This window comes from Oncorhynchus mykiss, chromosome 25 (genome assembly GCF_057628025.1).
Source record: "Oncorhynchus mykiss isolate SJ-2025 chromosome 25, ASM5762802v1, whole genome shotgun sequence".
Lineage (NCBI taxonomy): Eukaryota > Metazoa > Chordata > Actinopteri > Salmoniformes > Salmonidae > Oncorhynchus > Oncorhynchus mykiss.
In genome coordinates, this window is record NC_143046.1 from 90,915,453 (window position 1) to 90,936,473 (window position 21,021).

Genomic DNA, 21,021 nt, shown 5'->3' on the forward strand with positions numbered 1-21,021 from the left:
GAGGACTGGACTTACTGCAGGGAAGACTGGACTTACTGCAGAGGGGGAAATAGGAGGACTGGACTTACTGCAGGGAGGGAAATATGGTGAGGACTGGACTTACTGCAGGGGGGGAAATAGGAGGAGGTCTGGACTTACTGCAGGGGGGGAAATAGGAGGACTGGACTTACTGCAGGGAGGGAAATAGGAGGACTGGACTTACTGCAGGGAGGGAAATATGGTGAGGACTGGACTTACTGCAGGGGGGGAAATAGGAGGACTGGACTTACTGCAGGGAGGGAAATAGGAGGACTGGACTTACTGCAGGGAGGGAAATATGGTGAGGACTGGACTTACTGCAGGGGGGGAAATAGGAGGAGGTCTGGACTTACTGCAGGGGGGGAAATAGGAGGACTGGACTTACTGCAGGGAGGGAAATAGGAGGACTGGACTTACTGCAGGGGCGGAAATAGGGTAAGGACTGGACTTACTGCAGGGAGGGAAATAGGGTAAGGACTGGACTTACTGCAGGGGGGAAATAGGGTGAGGACTGGACTTACTGCAGGGAGGGAAATATGAGGACTGGACTTACTGCAGGGGGGAAATAGGAGGACTGGACTTACTGCAGGGGGGGAAATAGGGTGAGGACTGGACTTACTGCAGGGAGGGAAATAGGAGGACTGGACTTACTGCAGGGGGGAAATAGGGTGAGGACTGGACTTACTGCAGGGAGGGAAATAGGAGGACTCGACTTACTGCAGGGGGGAAATAGGAGGACTGGACTTACTGCAGGGGGGGAAATAGGAGGAGGTCTGGACTTACTGCAGGGGGGGAAATAGGAGGACTGGACTTACTGCAGGGAGGGAAATAGGAGGACTGGACTTACTGCAGGGAGGGAAATATGGTGAGGACTGGACTTACTGCAGGGGGGGAAATAGGAGGACTGGACTTACTGCAGGGAGGGAAATAGGAGGACTGGACTTACTGCAGGGAGGGAAATATGGTGAGGACTGGACTTACTGCAGGGGGGGAAATAGGAGGAGGTCTGGACTTACTGCAGGGGGGGAAATAGGAGGACTGGACTTACTGCAGGGAGGGAAATAGGAGGACTGGACTTACTGCAGGGGCGGAAATAGGGTAAGGACTGGACTTACTGCAGGGAGGGAAATAGGGTAAGGACTGGACTTACTGCAGGGGGGAAATAGGGTGAGGACTGGACTTACTGCAGGGAGGGAAATATGAGGACTGGACTTACTGCAGGGGGGAAATAGGAGGACTGGACTTACTGCAGGGGGGGAAATAGGGTGAGGACTGGACTTACTGCAGGGAGGGAAATAGGAGGACTGGACTTACTGCAGGGGGGAAATAGGGTGAGGACTGGACTTACTGCAGGGAGGGAAATAGGAGGACTCGACTTACTGCAGGGGGGAAATAGGGTAAGGACTGGACTTACTGCAGGGGGGGAAATAGGAGTACTGGACTTACTGCAGGGAGGGAAATAGGAGAACTAGACTTACTGCAGGGGGAAATAGGGTAAGGACTGGACTTACTGCAGGGGGGAAAATAGGGTGAGGACTGGACTTACTGCAGGGAGGGAAATGGGGTGAGGACTGGACTTACTGCAGGGAGGGAAATAGAGTGAGGACTGGACTTACTGCAGAGGGGGAAATAGGAGGAGGACTGGACTTACTGCAGGGAGGGAAATAGAGTGAGGACTGGACTTACTGCAGAGGGGGGAATAGGAGGACTGGACTTACTGCAGGGAGGGAAATATGGTGAGGACTGGACTTACTGCAGGGGGGGAAATAGGAGGACTGGACTTACTGCAGGGAGGGAAATAGGAGGACTGGACTTACTGCAGGGAGGGAAATATGGTGAGGACTGGACTTACTGCAGGAAGGGAAATAGGAGGACTGGACTTACTGCAGGGGGGGAAATAGGAGGAGGACTGGACTTACTGCAGGGAGGGAAATAGGGTAAGGACTGGACTTACTGCAGAGGGGGAAATAGGGTAAGGTCTGGACTTACTGCAGGGAGGGAAATAGGAGGACTGGACTGGAGGGTGGGAAATAGGAGGACTGGACTTACTGCAGAGGGGGAAATAGGGTGAGGACTGGACTTACTGCAGGGAGGGAAACAGGAGGACTGGACTTACTGCAGGGCGGGAAGTAGGAGGAGGACTGGACTTACTGCAGGGGGGAAATAGGAGGACTGGACTTACTGCAGAGGGGGAAATAGGAGGACTGGACTTACTGCAGGGGGGAAATAGGGTAAGGACTGGACTTACTGCAAGGAGGGAAATAGGAGGACTGGACTTACTGCAGGGGGGGAAATAGGAAGAGGACTGGACTTACTGCAGGGGGGGAAATAGGAGGACTGGACTTACTGCAGGGGTGGAAATAGGAGGACTGGACTTACTGCAGGGGGGGAAATAGGAAGAGGACTGGACTTACTGCAGGGGGGGAAATAGGAGGACTGGACTTACTGCAGGGGGGGAAATAGGAGGAGGACTGGACTTACTGCAGGGGGGGAAATAGGAGGACTGGACTTACTGCAGGGAGGACTGGACTTACTGCAGGGAGGACTGAAAGGACAACAGGACACAGACAGACACGCTCGCGAGCACACACACACAGACACACAGACACACACACACACACACACAGACTCACGCTGGACATTCAGTGCCTTCTGAAAGTATTCAGACCCCTTTCCCTTTTTCCACATGTTGTTACTTAACAGCCTTTTTCTAAAATGGATGAGATAAAAACGAATCCTCATCCATCTCCACACAATACTCCATAATGGCTAAAGCCAAAACAGGTTTTTAGAATGTTTTGGTAAATAAAACAAGTGTGGAAAAGGTCTGAATACTTGCCAAGTGCTCTGTAGTTCTAGTTAACTCTGTCCTCTGTACTGGGCACGTGCAGAAACAGCATAGGGGTCTGTCCTCTGTACTGGGCACGTGCAGAAACAGGATAGGGGTCTGTCCTCTGTACTGGGCACGTGCAGAAACAGCATAGGGGTCTGTCCTCTGTACTGGGCACGTGCAGAAACAGGATAGGGGTCTGTCCTCTGTACTGGGCACGTGCAGAAACAGGATAGGGGTCTGTCCTCTGTACTGGGCACGTGCAGAAACAGCATAGGGCTCTGTCCTCTGTACTGGGCACGTGCAGAAACAGCATAGGGGTCTGTCCTCTGTACTGGGCACGTGCAGAAACAGCATAGGGGTCTGTCCTCTGTACTGGGCACGTGCAGAAACAGCATAGGGCTCTGTCCTCTGTACTGGGCACGTGCAGAAACAGCATAGGGGTCTGTCCTCTGTACTGGGCACGTGCAGAAACAGGATAGGGGTCTGTCCTCTGTACTGGGCACGTGCAGAAACAGCATAGGGGTCTGTCCGCTGTACTGGGCACGTGCAGAAACAGCATAGGGGTCTGTCCTCTACTGGGCACGTGCAGAAACAGCATAGGGGTCTGTCCGCTGTACTGGGCACGTGCAGAAACAGGATAGGGGTCTGTCCTCTGTACTGGGCACGTGCAGAAACAGGATAGGGGTCTGTCCTCTGTACTGGGCACGTGCAGAAACAGGATAGGGGTCTGTCCTCTGTACTGGGCACGTGCAGAAACAGGATAGGGGTCTGTCCGCTGTACTGGGCACGTGCAGAAACAGGATAGGGGTCTGTCCTCTGTACTGGGCACGTGCAGAAACAGCATAGGGGTCTGTCCGCTGTACTGGGCACGTGCAGAAACAGGATAGGGGTCCGTCCTCTGTACTGGACACGTGCAGAAACAGCATAGGGGTCTGTCCTCTGTACTGGGCACGTGCAGAAACAGGATAGGGGTCTGTCCGCTGTACTGGGCACGTGCAGAAACAGGATAGGGGTCTGTCCTCTGTACTGGGCACGTGCAGAAACAGCATAGGGGTCTGTCCACTGTACTGGGCACGTGCAGAAACAGGATAGGGGTCTGTCCGCTGTACTGGGCACGTGCAGAAACAGCATAGGGCTCTGTCCTCTGTACTGGGCATGTGCAGAAACAGGATAGGGGTCCATCTGCTGTACTGGGCACGTGCAGAAACAGCATAGGGGTCTGTCCGCTGTACTGGGCACGTGCAGAAACAGCATAGGGCTCTGTCCTCTGTACTGGGCACGTGCAGAAACAGCATAGGGGTCTGTCCTCTACTGGGCACGTGCAGAAACAGCATAGGGGTCTGTCCGCTGTACTGGGCATGTGCAGAAACAGGATAGGGGTCCATCTGCTGTACTGGGCACGTGCAGAAACAGGATAGGGGTCTGTCCGCTGTACTGGGCATGTGCAGAAACAGGATAGGGGTCCATCTGCTGTACTGGGCATGTGCAGAAACAGGATAGGGGTCTGTCCGCTGTACTGGGCATGTGCAGAAACAGGATAGGGGTCCATCTGCTGTACTGGGCATGTGCAGAAACAGGATAGGGGTCCATCTGCTGTACTGGGCACGTGCAGAAACAGGATAGGGGTCCATCTGCTGTACTGGGCATGTGCAGAAACAGGATAGGGGTCCATCTGCTGTACTGGACATGTGCAGAAACAGGATAGGGGTCCATCTGCAGTACTGGGCATGTGCAGAAACAGGATAGGGGTCTGTCCGCTGTACTGGGCATGTGCAGAAACAGGATAGGGGTCCATCTGCTGTACTGGGCATGTGCAGAAACAGGATAGGGGTCCATCTGCTGTACTGGACAGGTGCAGAAACAGGATAGGGGTCTGTCCGCTGTACTGGGCATGTGCAGAAACAGGATAGGGGTCTGTCCTCTGTACTGGGCATGTGCAGAAACAGGATAGGGGTCTGTCCTCTGTACTGGGCATGTGCAGAAACAGGATAGGGGTCTGTCCTCTGTACTGGGCATGTGCAGAAACAGCATAGGGGTCTGTCCTCTGCACTGGGCACGTGCAGAAACAGCATAGGGGTCTGTCCTCTGTACTCGGCACGTGCAGAAACAGGATAGGGGTCTGTCCTCTGTACTGGGCACGTGCAGAAACAGCATAGGGGTCCATCCGCTGTACTGGACAGGTGCAGAAACAGGATAGGGGTCTGTCCGCTGTACTGGGCATGTGCAGAAACAGGATAGGGGTCTGTCCGCTGTACTGGGCATGTGCAGAAACAGGATAGGGCTCTGTCCGCGGTACTGGGCACGTGCAGAAACAGCATAGGGGTCTGTCCTCTGCACTGGGCACGTGCAGAAACAGGATAGGGGGTCCAGTTTCATTCCAACCTGTATGACTGTGTCTGGACTTTGCCATGGTTGATCTACAGTTGTTGAATGATATTTATGGTCATGAACCTCCTCAGTACCAGTGCTAGGCAGCACTGAGTGCAAATGGGACTAAATTACTGATATAACGGACATTTTAACAGTTGTTTAATTTAGTCGATTAATGTGTGTGATTTTGTGCATACTGGACATTCGTTTTGACTTAATGTGTCAATTAAAAGGGGTTGAATAATTTGTTCTGGTTCTTTTTTGTTTTTCTCCTGATTTTATTGGATAAGCAGGAGGATTATGGGTCAATTCAAATCTGCACCTCAAAACCAGTCCTACTGCTGATCTTCCACGTGTCCCTTCTAATCAGGACACGTTCAGGTCTCAGACGCCCGTGAGGGAACTGGCCAGATAGACCAGAAAAACAGGGAGGACCAAGGCACTCTTCATATATTTAAAATGACTTTTATTGTTACGGCATGTTCAATGGAACAAATATGATTTATTTTTTAAATTCAGACGCGCTTCAGCATAGGCCCTTCGTCTTGGAGTACCTTCTATCTATAAAGATCTACTATTTTGTACCCTAGGAAGGCTTCCCTTCTGTTTTCTACAAGAAAACTAGCAGTAGTTTAGATTTCAATACCCCCCTACTGTCTGCCTGTGATTCAATACCCCCCTACTGTCTGCCTGTGATTCAATACCCCCCTACTGTCTGCCTGTGATTCAATACCCCCCTACTGTCTGCCTGTGATTCAATACCCCCCTACTGTCTGCCTGTGATTCAATACCCCCCTACTGTCTGCCTGTGATTCAATACCCCCTACTGTCTGCCTGTGATTCAATACCCCCCTACTGTCTGCCTGTGATTCAATACCCCCTACTGTCTGCCTATGATTCAATAACCCCCTACTGTCTGCCTGTGATTCAATACCCCCTACTGTCTGCCTGTGATTCAATACCCCCCTACTGTCTGCCTGTGATTCAATACCCCCCTACTGTCTGCCTGTGATTCAATACCCCCCTACTGTCTGCCTGTGATTCAATACCCCCGTACTGTCTGCCTATGATTCAATACCCCCTACTGTCTGCCTGTGATTCAATACCCCCTACTGTCTGCCTATGATTCAATACCCCCCTACTGTCTGCTTGTGATTCAATACCCCCCTACTGTCTGCCTATGATTCAATACCCCCTACTGTCTGCCTGTGATTCAATACCCCCCTACTGTCTGCCTGTGATTCAATACCCCCTACTGTCTGCCTATGATTCAATACCCCCTACTGTCTGCCTATGATTCAATACCCCCCTACTGTCTGCCTATGATTCAATACCCCCTTACTGTCTGCCTATGATTCAATACCCCCTACTGTCTGCCTATGATTCAATACCCCCCTACTGTCTGCCTATGATTCAATACCCCCCTACTGTCTGCCTGTGATTCAATACCCCCCTACTGTCTGCCTGTGATTCAATACCCCCTACTGTCTGCCTATGATTCAATACCCCCTACTGTCTGCCTATGATTCAATACCCCCCTACTGTCTGCCTATGATTCAATACCCCCCTACTGTCTGCCTATGATTCAATACCCCCTACTGTCTGCCTATGATTCAATACCCCCCTACTGTCTGCCTATGATTCAATACCCCCTACTGTCTGCCTATGATTCAATACCCCCCTACTGTCTGCCTATGATTCAATACCCCCCTACTGTCTGCCTATGATTCAATACCCCCTACTGTCTGCCTATGATTCAATACCCCCTACTGTCTGCCTGTGATTCAATACCCCCCTACTGTCTGCCTGTGATTCAATACCCCCCTACTGTCTGCCTGTGATTCAATACCCCCCTACTGTCTGCCTATGATTCAATACCCCCCTACTGTCTGCCTGTGATTCAATACCCCCTACTGTCTGCCTATGATTCAATACCCCCCTACTGTCTGCCTATGATTCAATACCCCCTACTGTCTGCCTATGATTCAATACCCCCCTACTGTCTGCCTATGATTCAATATCCCCCTACTGTCTGCCTGTGATTCAATACCCCCCTACTGTCTGCCTGTGATTCAATACCCCCCTACTGTCTGCCTGTGATTCAATACCCCCCTACTGTCTGCCTGTGACATTCAATACCCCCCTACTGTCTGCCTGTGATTCAATACCCCCTACTGTCTGCCTGTGATTCAATACCCCCCTACTGTCTGCCTGTGATTCAATACCCCCCTACTGTCTGCCTATGATTCAATACCCCCCTACTGTCTGCCTGTGATTCAATACCCCCCTACTGTCTGCCTGTGACATTCAATACCCCCCTACTGTCTGCCTGTGATTCAATACCCCCTACTGTCTGCCTGTGATTCAATACCCCCCTACTGTCTGCCTGTGATTCAATACCCCCCTACTGTCTGCCTATGATTCAATACCCCCTACTGTCTGCCTGTGATTCAATATCCCCCTACTGTCTGCCTGTGACATTCAATACCCACCTACTGTCTGCCTGTGATTCAATACCCCCCTACTGTCTGCCTGTGACATTCCTTATCTTAAATGTGTTATTAGTTTATCTCCAGCCCAGTCTGTTTCTCTAGTGAGCGGTCTTCTCTTCACAGGGATCAGGTGAGATGGACGGCTATCGGTTCTGTATATACCGAGATGAGGACTACTCCGTGGTCAGGGAGGTCCACAGGGTTCGTTGAGCAACTGGATGCTGTGTGTGTGTTGTGGCTCACAGACAGACCTGGGTACAGCTCACCCTGTTGTGTGCCGTCCTGGCCCTATCTGTTTCTGTCATGGAGGCAGACCTGGGTACAGCTCACCCTGTTGTGTGCCGACCAGGCCCTATCTGTTTCTGTCATGGAGGCAGACCTGGGTACAGCTCACCCTTGCTCTGTGCCGACCAGGCCGCGTGTATGACGGTACCTGTTCAACCACGGGATCCAGCTAGGTCCTCCTGGATAGTAACACCTCCTACATGCTGGAAAGACAGGTGGCACATTCCTAAATGGAATTTAGAAGCGGGCTGTTATGGGCCTTTTACTGAGGAGTGGCTTCCGTCTGGCCACTCTACCATAAAGGCCTGATTAGTGGAGTGCTGCAGAGATGGTTGTCCTTCTGGAAGGTTCTTTCATCTCCACAGAGGAACTCTAGAGCTCTGTCAGAGTGTCCATAGGGTTGTTGGTCACCTCCCTGACCAAGGCCCTTCTCCCCCGATTGCTCAGTATGGCCGGGCGGCCAGCTCTAGGAAGAGTTCTTCCTTTTAAGAATGATGGAGGCCACTGTGTTCTTGGGGACCTTCAATACTGCTGAAATGTTTTAGTACCCTTCCCCAGATCTGTGCCTCGACACAATCCTGTCTCGGAGCTCTACGGACAATTCCTTTGACCTCACGGCTTGGTTTTTGCTCTGACATTCACTGTCAACTTGTGGGACCTTATATAGACAGGTGTGTGCCTTTCCAAATCATGTCCAATCATTTGAATAATACCACAGGTGGACTCCAATCAAGTTCTAGAAACATCTCAAGGATGATCAATGGAAACATGATGCACCTCTAGTCTCATAGCAATGGGTCTGAATATTTATGTAAATAAGATATTTCTATTTTTTTTAAAGTTTTTTTTACATTTGCACAAAAAAAAAAACTAAACCTGTTTTCGCTTTGTCATTATGGTACGGAACGCGGTTTGGGTCTTTGCGTGTCAAAAACTTAACACAATTTGAAGTGTTAAAATAAGCTTGTTGACCAATCAGGACCTAAATGACTGCACGTCAGATAATAATTTAACGCGTTCATACATTGTTTTACTTAGTGTAATCAATGTGTAATAACTATCACTCGTATTTCATACGTCACAACGATTAAAAAAAAATCTGCTATCTGATGGATGCAAACAATGTTCTAACCCAAAAACATAGCTAACGACAGTCTGTTTCAGTAGCTACAGCTATCTAGCTGGGTGTCATCATCTAAAATAACCCCTAATTTATAAGACAGTTCTTATTTAATTAATGGAGGTCGGACCCATCTATGTGAAGCTAGCCACAATAAGGCTTAGCCACAATAGTGGAATTTGCGTCTAGCCTTCAAATTAAAGGTATGTATTTGACAGAGATGCAAATTAATAGAAATATTATAATTAATGTAATAATAATTTAATAGATCATGCTAAACGAGATTGACATGTTGTATAAAATCAACAAACGACAATAATTTGTTTATTTCACAAATCTGTTGAAATCACACTGGATGTATTAGACTTCAGAATTGCATTGGGGGGCACCCTTATTTCACTGTACAGCCTTACCTATGGACTGTGGATCAATGACATGGGGTATCAGTCTACTCAGTGACACCCAGAGAACATTAGTGTCGTAGCTCTTATTGCGGGACTCTGAAACAACTGTGAATTGAGCCACATTTATTGTACGAGTCAAACCTACTATGTGCATTGAACACCATTCCAGAGGGAAAACAATACTGTGTGTATGTTTTGGAGTCTAACATCTCTGAGGAGGACATTGGGAAAAAAGTGTTTGGGTACTGAGTAGACTGTTACCCCATTTGATCCCCAACAATTAGGTAAAGCTGGACAGTGTAATATGAATGTCAATACACACAAATAGGCTGACTGGGGAGGTGATTTCACACAGTCACTGAGCCACTATGCTAATATTTGCGTAAACTCTCCCCAGTTGTGTTCTGTCTCCTAGTAGACTGATAAACCTTTTTTTATTGCTCAACATTCCAACCTTGTTTAACATTATCTAGTCTAAATATGGCATGATTCCACCAATTGTAACCTTCTGAGTCACTTTCAAAGCGGGACTTTTATTTTGAAAGGGAACCGTAAATTCCACTATTGCCGTTAACCGGTCCGGTCCAGTCTCACTAGACAGAGGAAGCAGAGCTGGCTGCTTATAAACATTCGGTTTGGGTAATAGGGTTAAGTAGCTGGCTAGCTAGTTATTTTCACGAACTAAAGTTCAATTTTAATAGACGAACAACAAGTGTCAACCTAGATAATACTTACTCACAAGGATTCCTAAATCATTACTAAGAATAATGAAAATGACTGCAGGTTCTGCTTGTCATTGTTTTCAGGCTGGTTGTATTGGTGCTAACTAGGTACCTGGTTGTATTGGTGCTAACTAGGTACCTGGTTGTATTGGTGCTAACTAGGTACCTGGTTGTATTGGTGCTAACTAGGTACCTGGTTGTATTGGTGCTAACTAGGTACCTGGTTGTATTGGTGCTAACTAGGTACCTGGTTGTATTGGTGCTAACTAGGTACCTGGTTGTATTGGTGCTAACTAGGTACCTGGTTGTATTGGTGCTAACTAGGTACCTGGTTGTATTGGTGCTAACTAGGTACCTGGTTGTATTGGTGCTAACTAGGTACCTGGTTGTATTGGTGCTAACTAGGTACCTTGTTGTATTGGTGCTAACTAGGTACCTGGTTGTATTGGTGCTAACTAGGTACCTGGTTGTATTGGTGCTAACTAGGTACCAGGTTGTATTGGTGCTAACTAGGTACCTGGTTGTATTGGTGCTAACTAGGTACCTGGTTGTATTGGTGCTAACTAGGTACCTGGTTGTATTGGTGCTAACTAGGTACCTGGTTGTATTGGTGCTAACTAGGTACCTGGTTGTATTGGTGCTAACTAGGTACCTGGTTGTATTGGTGCTAACTAGGTACCTGGTTGTATTGGTGCTAACTAGGTACCTGGTTGTATTGGTGCTAACTAGGTACCTGGTTGTATTGGTGCTAACTGGGTACCTGGTTGTATTGGTGCTAACTAGGTACCTGGTTGTATTGGTGCTAACTAGGTACCTGGTTGTATTGGTGCTAACTAGGTACCAGGTTGTATTGGTGCTAACTAGGTACCTGGTTGTATTGGTGCTAACTAGGTACCTGGTTGTATTGGTGCTAACTAGGTACCTGGTTGTATTGGTGCTAACTAGGTACCTGGTTGTATTGGTGCTAACTAGGTACCAGGTTGTATTGGTGCTAACTAGGTACCTGGTTGTATTGGTGCTAACTAGGTACCAAGGTAAAGCTATTTAGCCACCCCAGAAGTTGCTACAAACATCTGTATTAAAGACATTGTTCTATTGATCCTGAACATATGTCAAATGCTCACAGAAACGTTTTCCCCATTCGGTGGAACAAATCATGTATTTATTACCAACGCAGTATTGTAAACACATCTTTGTGGCCGTTGTATGCTCACGTGACCCTCGACTAACCCGTACCCCCGCACACTGACTCGGTAGCCCCTGTATATAGCCTCGTTATTCTTATTTTATTGAGTTACTTTTGATTGATTTATTTGTACTTTATTTAGTAAATATTTTCTTAACTCGTCTTGAACTGCACAGTTGTTTAAGGGCTTGTAGTAAGTAAGCGTTTCACGGTAAGGTCTACTACCTACACATGTTGTATTCGGCGCATGTAATAAAGTGGGATTTGATGCTTGTTTGCAGACTTTTTGGTACAGATTTGACAGTGCTACTGATAGTCGTAGAAATGCACGTGCAAATTCACCACACACAACATTCTATAATAGAATTGTGTTATTTTGACGTGTCAAATTAAAATCTGATTTATCGCGTGAAAATAGTGTTATTTAATGTGTATCTTTATTGACAGGCAAAGACCCAAACGTATTATGGGGTATTGTGTGTGGATTGAAGATGTTTATTTATTTATTAAACCATTTTAGAATAACACCCAAGTAACATAATGCGGGAAAAGTAAAGGGGTCTGAATACTTTCCGAATGCACTGTATGTACATACTGTAACGACCCTGGGTTTATAGGCGCGGAAATCGACTCTGCCGCACGAGCATGCTTTTGCGGCACAAGTCGATAGCGCGCCGGACCTCGAAGGTCGAGGGTTCGAGACCTGCTCCCTGCTGGTTCTTTACAATACCATGGAAACATTACAATTGTTAATAGTGTGCAATGCCATTCGCTTACCTTTAATAAACATTTAAAAAAAAAAGATAATATGTATTTATGTTGGTGTTTCTGTCTTGCTGTTGAGTCACTTGGCAAACTTCTCTCAACTGCCACATAGCTTAAGCCCACCATAGAAGCAGCACCCACTTTAACAGATGAGTGATCTGTTACCGGTATGGCACTATACACTGTTCAATACATAACTAAATAGATAGTGGACATACAGACTAGTGCTCATACTGGTGTCTGTGCCTTCCTGTCACAGAAGCAGTGGTCACTTCCTAAGACACATATCTATGCAGTAGCTGAGCCCAGGGGACAAGGTCAGAGGTAGAGGACCCTACATCGACTAGACATAGGAGTTTACAAGAGGTAGAGGATCCTACTTCAACTAGACATAGGAGGTTACAAGAGGTAGAGGATCCTACGTCAACTAGACATAGGAGTTTACAAGTGGTAGAGGATCCTACATCGACTAGACATAGGAGGTTACAAGAGGTAGAGGATCCTACGTCAACTAGACATAGGAGGTTACAAGAGGTAGAGGATCCTACATCGACTAGGTTAGATCCAGACTAGGTTAGATCCAGACTGCAAGATGCTCCTGCAATCTGCTCCTGCCAGATGCTCCTGCAAGATGCTCCTGCCAGATGCTCCTGCAAGCTGCTCCTGCCAGATGCTCCTGCAAGATGCTCCTGCCAGATGCTCCTGGAAGCTGCTCCTGCCAGATGCTCCTGGAAGCTGCTCCTACAAGATGCTCCTGCAAGATGCTCCTGCCAGATGCTCCTGCCAGATGCTCCTGCAAGCTGCTCCTGTCAGATGCTCCTGCAAGCTGCTCCTGCCAGATGCTCCTGCCAGATGCTCCTGCAAGCTGCTCCTGCAAGCTGCTCCTCTCTAGTGCTCTCTGATCGGAGCAGTGTAAAGGTTGGGGTGTTGTATGAAGCCTGTTACATCCTGTGTGTTTGCTGCCCCCTACCTCGTCCAACTGTCCTAGGCACATTTTTTTTGTTCCCTCTAATCTGGACAATAAAGTTGCATTGTGTTGTCCTGGCTGGCTGTGAGGTGGCAGCTTGCTACTGGTCTAGCCATGTGTCTGTCTGCATTGTTTTTGTGAGAGGATATGAGAGTACACCCCCCCCCCACCCCACCCCACCTCCATCCTCTCTGCCCTCTCCTCCTCCTCCTCCTCTTCCTCCTCATTAGAATAGAGGTGCAGAATCACTGCATTGATTCATTCTGGCAGCATCCCAAATGGCATCCTATTCCCTATATTGTGCACTTCTCTTGAACGGGACTCTGGTCTAAAGTCGTGCACTATACAGGAAAATAGGATGTCATTTTAAATAGATGTAATCTTAACTATTCCTCTTATCAGTCCTGTCCTAGTTCTGCTGCTCTCAACCCCGGCAGGCTGTATCAGGCTAACTAACTTAGAAAACGGTAGCACTAGCTCTTTATATTCATCCCTGTGTTCTGTGCCAGGGAGCAGCACTGTTTACACAGACAGAGGCCCTTGCTTCAGCATTTGCTTCCTTTACAAAAACCCATGAATAGAGATTGAATGTAGAATTAAAAAAAAGCCTGTATCCTGCAGTTATCTGACAAAGACCACTAATCCATCTAGCAGGTGTACAGTGGAGTCTGTTAGCTGTGTCTATCTAGCAGGTGTACAGTGGGGTCTGTTAGATGTGTCTATCTGACAGCATGCTATCCATCTAGTAGGTGTACAGTGGGGTCTGTTATCTGTGTCTATCTAGCAGGTGTACAGTGGGGTCTGTTAGCTGTGTCTATCTAGTAGGTGTACAGTGGGGTCTGTTAGCTGTGTCTATCTAGCAGGTGTACAGTGGGGTCTGTTAGCTGTGTCTATCTAGCAGGTGTACAGTGGGGTCTGTTAGATGTGTCTATCTGACAGCATGCTATCCATCTAGTAGGTGTACAGTGGGTCTGTGAGCTGTGTCTATCTAGTAGGTGTACAGTGGGTCTGTTAGCTGTGTCTATCTAGTAGGTGTACAGTGGGGTCTGTTAGCTGTGTCTATCTAGTAGGTGTACAGTGGGTCTGTTAGCTGTGTCTATCTAGTAGGTGTACAGTGGGTCTGTTAGCTGTGTCTATCTAGTAGGTGTACAGTGGGGTCTGTTAGCTGTGTCTATCTAGCAGGTGTAAAGTGGGTCTGTTAGCTGTGTCTATCTAGTAGGTGTACAGTGGGTCTGTTAGCTGTGTCTATCTAGTAGGTGTACAGTGGGTCTGTTAGCTGTGTCTATCTAGCAGGTGTACAGTGGGTCTGTTAGCTGTGTCTATCTAGCAGGTGTACAGTGGGTCTGTTAGCTGTGTATATCTGACAGCATCCTATCCATCTAGCAGGTGTACAGTAGGTCTGTTAGCTGTGTCTATCTAGCAGGTGTACAGTGGGTATGTTAGCTGTGTCCATCTAGTAGGTGTACAGTGGGTCTGTTAGCTGTGTCTATCTAGTAGGTGTACAGTGGGGTCTGTTAGATGTGTCTATCTAGTAGGTGTACAGTGGGTCTGTTAGCTGTGTCTATCTAGCAGGTGTACAGTGGGTATGTTAGCTGTGTCCATCTAGTAGGTGTACAGTGGGTCTGTTAGCTGTGTCTATCTAGCAGGTGTACAGTGGGTATGTTAGCTGTGTCCATCTAGTAGGTGTACAGTGGGTCTGTTAGCTGTGTCTATCTAATAGGTGTACAGTGGGGTCTGTTAGATGTGTCTATCTAGCAGGTGTACAGTGGGGTCTGTTAAACAGTGGGTGCATCGCAAACAGCACCCTGTTCCCTCTGGGCTCTGGTCCAAAGTAGTGCACTCTATTCTCTATGGGCTCTGGTCCAAAGTAGTCCACCCTATTCCCTCTGGGCTCTGGTCCAAAGTAGTGCAGTCTGTACAGGGTGGGCCCTGTACACACAACAGCAGACCCACTCATGCATTCCAAACGTCATCCTATTACCCATTTAGAGTGCACTACTTTGGACCAGAGCCCAGAGGGAATAGGATGGACTAGCCAGGAGGGGACAGGCTGGCTGGGGCAACTTCACCTGGGTCTTTGTGTTGACTCCCACAACGACAAGGACAAGCAGGGTTTCATGTCACAGATCCTCATCATTCCAGAATGTGCTGAAAATGGCAGCCATTTTGGGAAATTAGTTCTATGAAATTCTATGGAAGTGAAGTGAAGTGAACCAGCCTCCTGGTTTACAGAGAGAGGCCCAGGCTGGGGTTGAGGCCTTTCCTTTAGAGCAGTGTTGTTGTTTTTTAAAGGTGTAGTAAGTTACTGCAGTGTTTTATTTTCATGTGTAGTAAGTTACTGGGATGTGACTATTATGTCACATGATACACATTTTTCATTCAGTGTACGAGTGAAGGATTCATAGTACTTGTTGTTCACGTGCTAACTGTTTACATTTTTGGGGGGGAGTGTGAAACGGGTGTTCGGTCTCTCCATCTCGTCTCTCGAACGGGTCCGTTGCTACGGAAACAGGAAGGTGGGGACAGACAGAGATTATCTAGTTTTATAAAATTATGTTTGCATCAAATACTTTACTCCTTGAAAGTTGTGTATTCATTATACACTGTTTATACACACAAGTATGTGGACACCCCTTCAAATTAGTGGATTTGGCTATTCCAGCCACACCGGTTGCTGACAGGTGTATAAATTTGAGCACACAGCCATGCAATCTCCATAGACAAACATTCTCAGTAGAAGGGACTTACTAAAGAGCTCAGTGACTTTCAACGTGGCACGGTCATGGAATGCCACCTTTCCAAAAAGTCAGTGTGTCAACTGTAAGTGTTGTTATTGTGAAGTGGAAACGTCTAGGGGCAACAACGGCTCAGTGGTAGACCACACAAGCTCACAGAACAGGACCGCTGAGTGCTGAAGTGCGAAGCGTGTAAAAATCGCCTGTCCTCGGTTGCAGCACTCACTACCGAGTTACAAACTGCCTCTGGAAGGAACTTCAGCACAATAACTGTTTGTCGGGAGCTTTATGAAATGGGTTTCCATGGCAGAGCAGCTGCACACAAGCCTAAGATCACCATGCACAATGCCAAGAGTCTGCTGGAGTGGTGTAAAGCTCGCCGCCATTGGGCTCTGGAGCAGTGGAAAGGTGTTTTTCAGTTTTCACCAACTGGCAGTCCGACGGACGAATCTGGTTTGGCGGACGCCAGGAGAACGCTACGTGCCCCAATGCATAGTGCTAACTGTAAAGTTTGGTGGAGGCGAATAATGGTCTGGGGCTGTTTTTCATGGTTTGGGCCCCTTAGTTCCAGTGAAGGGAAACCTTAATGCTACAGCAACTTTGTCGCACCAGTTTAGGGAAGGCCCTTTCCTGTTTCAGCATGACGATACCCCCGTGGACAAAGTGAGGTCATCACAGAAATATGTCGCCATTGGTGTGAAAGAACTTGACTGGCCTGCACAGATCCCTGACCTCAACCCTATCGAAAACCTTTGGGATGAATTGGAACACCGATTGCGAGCCAGGCCTAATAGCCCAACATCAGTGCCCGACCTCACTAATGCTCTTGTGTCTGAATGGAAGTAAGTCCCTGCAGCAACGTTCCCACATCTAGTGGAAAGCCTTTCCCGGAAGAGTGGAGGCTGTTATAGCAGCAATGTTCCAACATCTAGTGGAAAGCCTTTCCCAGAAGAATGGAGGCTGTTATAGCAGCAATGTTCCAACATCGAGTGGAAAGCCTTTCCCAGAAGAATGGAGGCTGTTATAGCAGCAATGTTCCAACATCTAGTGGAAAGCCTTTCCCAGAAGAATGGAGGCTGTTATAGCAGCAACGTTCCAACATCTAGTGGAAAGCCTTTCCCAGAAGAGTGGAGGCTGTTATAGCAGCAAAGGGCGAGGACCAACTCCATGTTAATGCCCATGATTTTGGAATTAGATGTTGGACAAGCAGGTGTCCACATACTTTTGGTCATGTAGTGTATATCGCATGTGTGAAGAACGACGACTGTCAATAATGAACAGCTGCAGTGCGTCTCGATTCTACCCCGTATTATTCTGTCATATATACGCGTGTAAAAGAATATAAAGACACATGGAATTATTTTAATTCCATGAAAAGTAGGCGGATATTTTCGTATCTAAAATGGTACGCGAAATGTTGCTTCAGTATACTTTTCTCGAGTTGTGAATTGTGTCGCACAAGAGATAAATGGATGGACTTGCGCCTGGTGAAAACCGTACAGTCTATTGTGCAATATATTCCACAGCGCTTACCAAATACGCCAGCGACGACACCATTTGGGAGATAAAAGGTTGTGAGTGTTTCTGATCCACAGTTATCTTCCTACGATGCCGTCTTCAGAGCACAGCATTTCCTGATTGGTTTCTTTAGAAATGCACTGAAAGAGAGACGAGCAGATAGTGATCAATAATCATGATCAATAATCAACGATCAATAACCATGATTGATAATCAATGGTCAATAATCATGATTGATAATCAATGATCAATAATCATGGTCAATAATCAATGACAAAGTTCTTGTGAAGATGGATGTTGCACGTTTGACACAAATCTGTACTAGTTGTTTCAGGCCCTGGTCTTGTCCCCATCTTGAATACTGTCTGGTAATATGGTCTCAAGTGCCACAAAGAAAGGCCTTGAAAAGCTGCAGCTCAGAACAGAGCATTATGCCTCGCCCTTTAACTGCACCTACAGAACTAACATCAACAACATGGATACCAGTCTTTCCTGGTTGAGGGTTGACAAGAGATTAACTGCCTCTCTTCTAATTTTTATGAGAAATATTACTGTGATGAAAATTCCATATAGTTTGTATAATCAAATAACATTCAGCTCAGACACCAATACATACCCCACAAGACATAGCACCAGGGGTCTCTTCAGACACTAATACATACCCCACAAGACATAGCACCAGTGATCTCTTCAGACACTAATACATACCCCACAAGACATAGCACCAGGGGTCTCTTCAGACACTAATACATACCCCACAAGACATAGCACCAGGGATCTCTTCAGACACCAATACATACCCCACAAGACATGCCACCAGGGGTCTCTTCAGACACCAATACATACCTCACTAGACATGCCACCAAGGGTCTCTTCAGACACCAATACATATCCCACTAGACATGCCACCAGGGGTCTCTTCAGACACCAATACATACCCCACAAGACATGTCAACAGGGGTCTCTTCAGACACCAAGACATACCCCACAAGACATAGCACCAGGGATCTCTTCAGACACCAAGACATACACCACAAGACATGCCACCAGGGGTCTCTTCAGACACTAATACATACCCCACAAGACATGCCACCAAGGGTCTCTTCAGACACCAATACATACCCCACAAGACATGCCACCAGGGGTCTCTTCAGACACTAATACATACCCCACAAGACATGCCACCAGGGGTCTCTTCAGACACTAATACATACCTCACAAGACATGCCACCAGGGGTCTCTTCAGACACCAATACATACCCCACAAGACATGCCATCAGGGATCTCTTCAGACACCCAGACATACCCCACTAGACATGCCACCAGGGGTCTCTTCAGACACTAATACATACCCCACAAGACATGCCATCAGGGATCTCTTCAGACACCCAGACATACCCCACTAGACATGCCACCAGGGGTCTCTTCACAGTCCCCAAGTCCAAAACAAATTCACGGCAACATGCGGTATTATACAGAGCCGTGATCGCATGGAACTCCCTTCCATCTCCTATTACTCAAGCAAACAGCAAAATGACTCTTAAAGAAATCAATTAAACATCACATGGAACTGCTGAGACTGAGAGGGGACACATACACACACTCTTGCGAGCGAGCACACACACACACACACACACACACACACACACTCTAGCGCACATTGTCTTTTCTAGCCACCGTGCTTCTACACCTGCATTGCTTGCTGTTTGGGGTTTTAGGCTGGGTTTCTGTACAGCACTTTGAGATATCAGCTGATGTAAGAAGGGCTATATAAATAAATTTGATTAGATTTTTGTAATAAATTGCAATTGCAGACAGAGATTCACATACAGCTTTGCCACAGTAGTCTATAGTAAAGATCTGTGTGGCGAAACAGGAGACGACACTCCTTATAGTAGTTGGTGTAGACAACCTACCGTCAATCATACCTTAACATTATTGCATTGGATTAGATACAAAGTATCTAAGACGAGAAAAACATGTCTAGACGTTGGTTTCTCAATCTACTATCTCGTCCTTGAGGCTGCGTGACTATCAGCAGTTGCAGGCAGCTCTCAGCCTGAGAACTAAAGCAGTACATCTCCATTACCCAGGACTTTTCCATCATTGCACATTGCAAGCATAGAAAGGTTATCACATATACACAGTAATCATGGCATTGGTGTAACCCCACGCTCGACCCCCCAGGTCAATGTAACACAGTAGACATAGAAGATGTTTCATTCAGTTCTGTCTGCTGTGCTCTGTGTGTTAGTCTGCTCTGTCAGCAGCCAGATCAGTTCTGTCAGCACCCAGATCAGTTCTGTCAGCAGCCAGATCAGTTCTGTCAGCAGCCAGATCAGTTCTGTCAGCAGCCAGATCAGTTCTGTCTCCACCCAGATCAGTTCTGTCTCCACCCAGATCAGTTCTGTCAGCAGCCAGATCAATTCTGTCAGCAGCCAGATCAGTTCTGTCTCCACCCAGATCAGTTCTGTCAGCAGCCAGATCAGTTCTGTCTCCACCCAGATCAGTTCTGTCAGCAGCCAGATCAGTTCTGTCTCCACCCAGATCAGTTCTGTCAGCAGCCAGATCAGTTCTGTCTCCACCCAGATCAGTTCTGTCTCCACCCAGATCAGTTCTGTCTCCACCCAGATCAGTTCTGTCAGCAGCCAGATCAGTTCTGTCAGCAGCCAGATCAGTTCTGTCTCCACCCAGATCAGTTCTGTCTCCACCCAGATCAGTTCTGTCTCCACCCAGATCAGTTCTGTCTCCACCCAGATCAGTTCTGTCTCCACCCAGGTTAGTTCTGTCTCCACCCAGATCAGTTATGTCTGCACCCAGATCAGTTCTGTCAGCAGCCAGATCAGTTCTGTCTCCACCCAGATCAGTTCTGTCTCCACCCAGATCAGTTCTGTCAGCAGCCAGATCAGTTCTGTCAGCAGCCAGATCAGTTCTGTCAGCAGCCAGATCAGTTCTGTCTCCACCCAGATCAGTTATGTCTCCACCCAGGTCAGTTCTGTCTCCACTCAGATCAGTTCTGTCTCCACCCAGATCAATTCTGTCTCCACCCAGATCAGTTCGGTCAGCAGCCAGATCAGTTCTGTCTCCACCCAGATCAGTTCTGTCTCCACCCAGATCAGTTCTGTCAGCAGCCAGATCAGTTCTGTCTCCACCCAGATCAGTTCTGTCTCCACCCAGATCAGTTCTGGGTGGAGGAAGAGTGCAGAGGAGGAGTGCTGATCTAGGAACAGCTCACGGACCTGTCCATTATAATCTAAAAGGCTGAACTGATCCTAAATCAGCGCTCCTACTCAGAGACACTACGAATACGGTGCCCAGAGCTGCAGACTCTTTAAGAGTTAATGAATGTGGCAGCATGGTTTATTCATTAGCTCGATGGTGAGATGCTGCTATGATTAATTGATTAATCCCGCTTTTTGTTTGTCCTGGCCATGTATCTGCTGTGTGTCTACTGATATAACAGTTCTGCAAGTGTGACCTGTATGTGGCTCTGAGAGGGGCTCAATAGTCTCTACCTTTGTTGAAGGTCAAATTAAACAGTTTTGTCCACTAGCTCTTCCCCGTACTGTGGAGTGCAGCTCAGTGTTGTCGGAGTGTTTGCCTCTC